A 6,651-nucleotide genomic window follows, 5' to 3' on the forward strand; every position below is an offset into this window, starting at 1 on the left:
CAAGGAAGTCGGTCGCTCACTACAAAAAAAATTGAGATTTTACTACACTTAAAAGACATTATTTTTTATAAAAAAAATGTTGTCTTTTTTTTTACAACACTTTTAGTGAAAAATGTGTCTTTGAATATTTTATTTTAACTAAAGACAATAATTTATAAAAAACGTTGTCTATGAGTAATTTTTTTAGAGCTACGACAATACATTTTTGAAAATCATTTTCTTTGATCAATTTGTAAAAACAACAATTTTTTTTCTTTGATAATTTTTTTCTCTTTGCCGTATTTTTTCCATCAGCATTTTTCTTTCCCCGATGCCGAAATTTTTACGCCAACCCTAAAATGCCTTCCCTTTCTGAACTCCTCTCTACGAATCTCTCCTTCGAACTCCTCTCCGTCCAACCCCTCTGGAACCATCTGTTTGGATGGAGTGAGGGAAGGTTCATTAACGGAAGGGGAAGTGAGAGGAAGTAAAGTATTTAATTTCTCTTTGTTTGGGAGGGAGGGAAGGTTCATTAATTTAACATGTGTTACTTTGTTTGGGAGGAAAGGGAAGAGAATGAAGGTTAAATAGATAAATTTACAAAAATACCCTTACTTTTTAAATTAGAAAATTTTCATAATATTAATATTTATTTTATAAAAATAAATTAGATATTTTTAATAATAAAATTAATTTTTTATATTATCATTTAAATTAGCTATTTTTTAATAAAAAATTAATTTTTTATACTATTTATAATAAAACAATAAATTACCAATAATCAAGTAATTAAATGAGAATTAATGAAAATAATGATTTTAGAAATCTTAAATAAAAAAAATTGAAAGATAACGCTGATAAGAAAATTTCTATTCTTTAAAAACTTATTAAATTTTAATGAAAAAATTAAAAAAAATAGATATCCTCTTAAATTTTGATGATAAAAATAATTTCTCCCTTCAATTCAGTTAGAAGACGTGTTGGTTCCCCTCCTCTAATAATTAGGCAACAAGCGAGCTGTGAAGAAGGCGAAAAAATTGAACTCCGATGACATAGTAAAATTAGAAATTGAAACATTTTTTACACTATTAAGAACATGGATAAAATTGAAATAAAAATTATTTTATTTTCCCTTCCCCTTCCTTACACCCCAATTCAGAGTGTAAGAAAATCTCTCTTCCCATGGAAAACAAAGTTAAAGCTTACCCTTCCTTATCTTTCCTTTCCTTTCCTTTGCTCACTCCTTCGAAAACAAAGTTTCTCTTCCTCTTATTTTCCCTTCCTTCCCCTTCTCTCACCTCCTCCCAAACAGACCATTCGACTAACCCCTCTCCGATGAATCCCTCTCTTCCAAACACCTTCAAACAATGAGATTTTTTTAGGACTAGTCGCACCTTGCCTTGAAAGCCTTCACTGTCGCCCGAAGCGAGCAGTGGTACCACGTCGATCTCAACCTCTACGCGTCTCCACCTTGTCCAGGTGTGGATCACCACATGAGATCGATACCCTAGTTGCCGATCTAATGGAGGAGGAGGGATGGCTCTCCGCGGAGATCGCCAAGAGGGTTCCCTAGCTCGTTAGGGCTCTGATGGTCGATCAGCGGCGAGGAGGAGAGCCAATAGGCGAGCCGATCGGCGGCGTAGAAGGTCAAGATTGGATTTTACTTCACCATGTGGTGGGCGTTGAACGTGGTGTTCAACATCTACAATAAGATGGTTCTCAACGCCTTCCCCTACCCTTGGTTGACCTCCACACTCTCCCTCGCTGCCGGCTAGCTCCCTCATGTTTTAGGTCAAGTTAGATTTAACCTCTTCAAAGCACACAACATTGAAACAACAAAAAAGATTCGTGCCAATGCAAATGTCCGTTACGCATGGCTTGCTTCCTCTAAGGATGCGGTGGACGAGATGATGTTTCATGGGGTTCTGAAGCAACCTGTGCAGAAACGACTTTATGGAAATGGGCTTCATCTTGCCCTTGCAAATTGCTCTGATATCTGGTAATGCTTCAAATGTGACTACGTTCTTCATGTATCTTTATCTTGAGGATTAACACTATTTTCTCTTTGTAAAAGTTGTCAAGTGTTTCTTAGTGTATCACCAAGTGCTTCCTCTATTTAGATTTTTTTCTTTAATAATAGCCCATTATGAACAATAGCTCACTTGTGTATGCTGTCTACTGTGCTAGTTATGTTGATGCCAATGAAAATGGTGCTATCCATCTTATGTTGTTCCGCATAATTATGGGGAACGTGGAACTCATTCATCTTGGATCTGAACAATCTCTTTTCACTAATGATAATTTTGACACTCCATAGATAATCTTCACAAGCCAAAGCATTATATCATATGAGATACTAATATGAATACCCGTATCTATGCAGAATATATAGTGACATTTAAAATGACCGACAAACTTAAAGGTATTCACATAACTAGTAAATGATTGTAACATATGTTTCCTTGATCTTCTTTTGGTGAACCTGTAATGTTTCATTGGTAATGTGATTTCAGCATTTTTGAATTGGAAAGGAAGTGAATCTCATGCTTTCCAGAATTCTAGTTCATCCGACTGCTTATTACAGGTACCTCTCAATGATTATGTAGGATGTTTAGTAGACATATTGTTATATTGTTGTGACACCCATCGATTATACATTGTTCATACTTTACAGACACTGCACAGGCTGCACAAGAAATTTGCTTTTGTTTTTGTTAATCGTTGACTTTCACATGATACTTCGACATATTAAATTTGTATATGTAATAGAATTTAGGATAATAGATGCATACTAATTGTTACTTTTTTTTTTTTGTAAAATCCATCATAATGTGATAATTGATACTTGTCTTCTTTTAATTGTTGAGGTGCATGCAACAACCTTTATCTATTGTATTCTATATGATCTCAAATTTTAAGTACAATATGATAGATGTTTTTTATCTAATAAGTAGGAGCTAGGAGAATTAATTAATTAATTATTCTTTATTGATCAATTTGGGACATGCCAAGCTTGAGGCTTGAATCTCAAGCATCTCTCGAGCTTAAAATTATGCATATAATCTGTCTATCAATATGATGCAATGTATTTATCCTAATAAGAATTTCTTTTTTTGCCTTTGTTAATGCTTATGCTTTTATTTGTGCTCTAAATTAGTTTTATAACTTTCCCAAACTTAATTGTCTTGATCGGCTACTACAAGAGACACAGTTGGACATTAGTTACTTGAATAGGAAAACTGAAAATATTCATTCTTTAGAAAATGACCAACCTGTAGATTATTATTAATTTTTGGATTTCTATGGAACTAAGTGTCACCTTTATGGACCAATATATTTGTGGTTTCTTTTCACTGGTCCCTAGGTTACTACTGGCACACAGCTAAATATATAAACCTCCCTTCTTGATTCCTATTTTACTAAAATTTGTTTGATCTCATACTTGGTTGCTTGCTACTTATCTTTAATGATCTTGTTGAACCAAAAATATCTTTGCAGCTGTGAATTCCACACAAGACAACACAAAATCTTTGTAGGGAAGAAATGTGAAGTGCAATGAATAGTCAGTTGAAGGTGCTTCTCTAGCTTTTACCGTTCACATAATTTTTGAATAGCCTATAAGATACTAGTGACAATTATGTCATTTCTTCTTTCCTTATTAATGCTCTTTAGATGTTGAGATTGTGGAAATTTCATATGTCATTTGCTTATTCATGTTGTCTTTCATTAGATGTTGAGATTGTGGAAATTTCACGTCCCGTGCCTTTTCAGATATTTTGAAGGTGAATGGAGGTATTCAGAAACTCCAGTTAAATAGCTTGGGTATGAATGATTACAGGAGCAACAATTATATGCTATATGACACTACATCTGAACCCCAAGTGTGTGACTGGGAAGTACTTTGGCGAATAACTATCAAGAAGACTTTGGTATTTAAGCGAGAAAATGGTTAAAGCCAATGAGTAAAGAACATTCAAGTCAAAAGGATAAGTAGCATCTATCAAGATCCTTTAAGTTCATACAATAAGATGTAGTCGAGAAGAGTAGTTTTGAGTTCTTCTAATTAAAATTTCTTTATATGCGAGAAATTATGTTTATTATAGAAGTGTAAGGATAATAATTTATATATTTATTTTGGTTGTTTATCTAATAATATGTTGTTGATTAAAATAAATTCGTTTTCATTCATCTTTTATTTATTTTTAGTATTAAAAGACAACAGTTTAAAACCTCTTATCTTTGTTAAAAATGACAATGCTTTTTATGCATTGTCGAACGGTTGTCTTTGCTAAAAAAAGACTATTTTTTATGTGTTGTCCTTAAAAAATATAATATTTTTTATGCATTGTCCTTAAAAAAGATAACGTTTTTACAAAAGCGTTGTCTTTGCTACAAACGATAACGTTTTTAAAGCATTGTCTTTGAGTAAACTTTTAACAATAGTGCTTTTAACAACGTTTTTTCAACCACATAGACAACGTTTTTAAAACATTGTCTATCAACTTTTTTTTAGTGGCTCCCCAACGTTAATCATAGATTGCGAATTCGTTCAGCGATGACAAATCACGATTTCCAGGGTTTTTTTTTATTCTTTTACAACTAGATAGGTCTAATACTATTGTTGTAAGTTTGTAAAGCACGAAACAAATTCTATAAAGAAACTGTAAACACTTACGGTGATCTCCCGAGACGATCTTAAAGACGATGAGCCAAATCTCTTCAAGTTCTTCTTGCTTGTTGTTGAAAGAACAAACACAGATCAAAAAGTTCTTTGCAAGATCACAAACCAAATCCCGAAGGGATGTTTTCCTTTGCTCCTTTGCCCACCATCGCCTCTTAGCACACCTCTCGATTGTTCTTAGATGCATAAATATATAAGAAGAAAGTATCGATTTGTAACCGATACTTCTCCTGAGACGATCTTAAAGACGATGAGCCAAATCTCTTCAAGTTCTTCTTGCTTGTTGTCGGAAGAGCAAACACAGATCAAAAAGTTCTTTGCAAGATCACAAACCAAATCTCGAAGGGATGTTTTCCTTTGCTCCTTTGTCCACCATCGCCTCTTAGCACACCTCTCTATTGTTCTTGGACGCATAAATATATAAGAAGAAAGTATCAATTTGTAACTGATACTTTGATGACTCTTAATTGAAATCAATGTCGAAGGAGATGACCAATTATCTTCTCGATGTTTAACGTTGCAAATCTTTTGTAACATCTGCAACGCCCAACAAAAAAATACTGAAAATAAAGAGAAAATCCAACAAAAAAATATTGAAAATAAAGAGAAAATCGTCGATCTTTAAAAAAAAAAAAAAATCAGAATAGAAGATTTTCTCTCAAATACTTATTTACATAGATCATAAGATTTAAAAAAATTATAATATTTAGATTCTTATCTTTAAAAAAAATAATTCATAACATAAATACGACACTTATATTCTAACACATAAAAATTAGAAATATCAAAAATATCATAAAATGATAATTATCAAAAAAATATTAAAGAATATATTTAAAGGTTTTGAAAAATATTTAAATAATATTTTTTAGTCCGAAATTTGATGATTACTTTTGTTTTTATAACAAATATAAATATTTAAATTTTATATGCATGAGTACAGCTAGAACCTGATGAATTAAAAAAATATGATCAATTAAAAATTAAGTTGTCCATGTTAATTTCTATCACTTTGTCAAAGATTCAAAGGTAGCGGGTGAGATGGACAAGTCAATCATGTCTAATGGTCTTGTCAGATTGATTGTATTAAACTTGATAAATAGAAATTGAACAAAACAATGCACTCAAGATTATGAAATTTTCAAAAGACTCAATGACTTTTAAAATTTTCAAAGACACCTTCTGTTTGATGTATTATCTTTCCCACCAATTACTGTAGTATTATATTAAAAAAAATAATATCATTGTGGTAATTGCATTCAAAGTTCAAATTAATATTGCATAAGGCGTTTATTTTGAATACTAACACCACACACCACGATAGTTGGTGGGAGATGATAAAAAGAAAATAAGTGTACCCTTTGGTGAAATCCAAAAGTTTTGTTTTTTTTTTGAGAATTTCATAATTTCAAATGAAAATTGATTTAAGAGAGAAAATTTTTAAGGAAAAATTTAAGTATAGATATATAAAATGATGAATCCATAAAATTAAAAATGATGAATCATAAATTTATGTATCAAGATTTTTTTTTACGTATTATTACTTATTCCAAATATATCCTTTGATAAATAAATTTGGATTGGATCAGATTGGATCGAAACAAAGATATTTAAAAAAAAATTCAATATTCAAAATTCTAAATCTGAACTCAAATTTGGATAACCAATTAAACTTACCAATTAAATTAGATTTTTAAATTATTTTTCAATAATTTATTATTTTTATCTTAATACTTTATTATTATCATACTAATTATTATATACATCTTAATTTTAAAAATAAAATTTAATTTAATAAAAAAAATCTCTAAATCTTAAATTTAAATCTATCCAGATCAACCTAAATTCAATCCGATTATAATACAATTCAAAAATCTTGAATTGAATCTAAACCCAAAAATCCTCAAGCTAATATGATATTTTTTAAATCAACTTTAATCAAATTGACTGATTGAATTATTGTTGACACCTACTTTCGTCTAACTTGAAGT

The 6,651-nt window shown here is 30.8% G+C and overlaps 1 long non-coding RNA gene across 1 annotated transcript; it reads left to right on the top strand.

The window, feature by feature from the left end:
- The first annotated feature begins 1,227 nt into the window (after positions 1-1,227).
- Positions 1,228-4,132, top strand: LOC122021825. Its single transcript, XR_006122649.1, has 5 exons — positions 1,228-1,978; positions 2,363-2,401; positions 2,493-2,563; positions 3,478-3,552; positions 3,751-4,132. It is a non-coding gene; the product is annotated as an uncharacterized LOC122021825 (long non-coding RNA).
- The last annotated feature ends 2,519 nt before the right edge of the window (positions 4,133-6,651 follow it).

This window comes from Zingiber officinale, chromosome 9A, assembly GCF_018446385.1.
Source record: "Zingiber officinale cultivar Zhangliang chromosome 9A, Zo_v1.1, whole genome shotgun sequence".
Taxonomy (NCBI): Eukaryota; Viridiplantae; Streptophyta; class Magnoliopsida; order Zingiberales; family Zingiberaceae; genus Zingiber; species Zingiber officinale.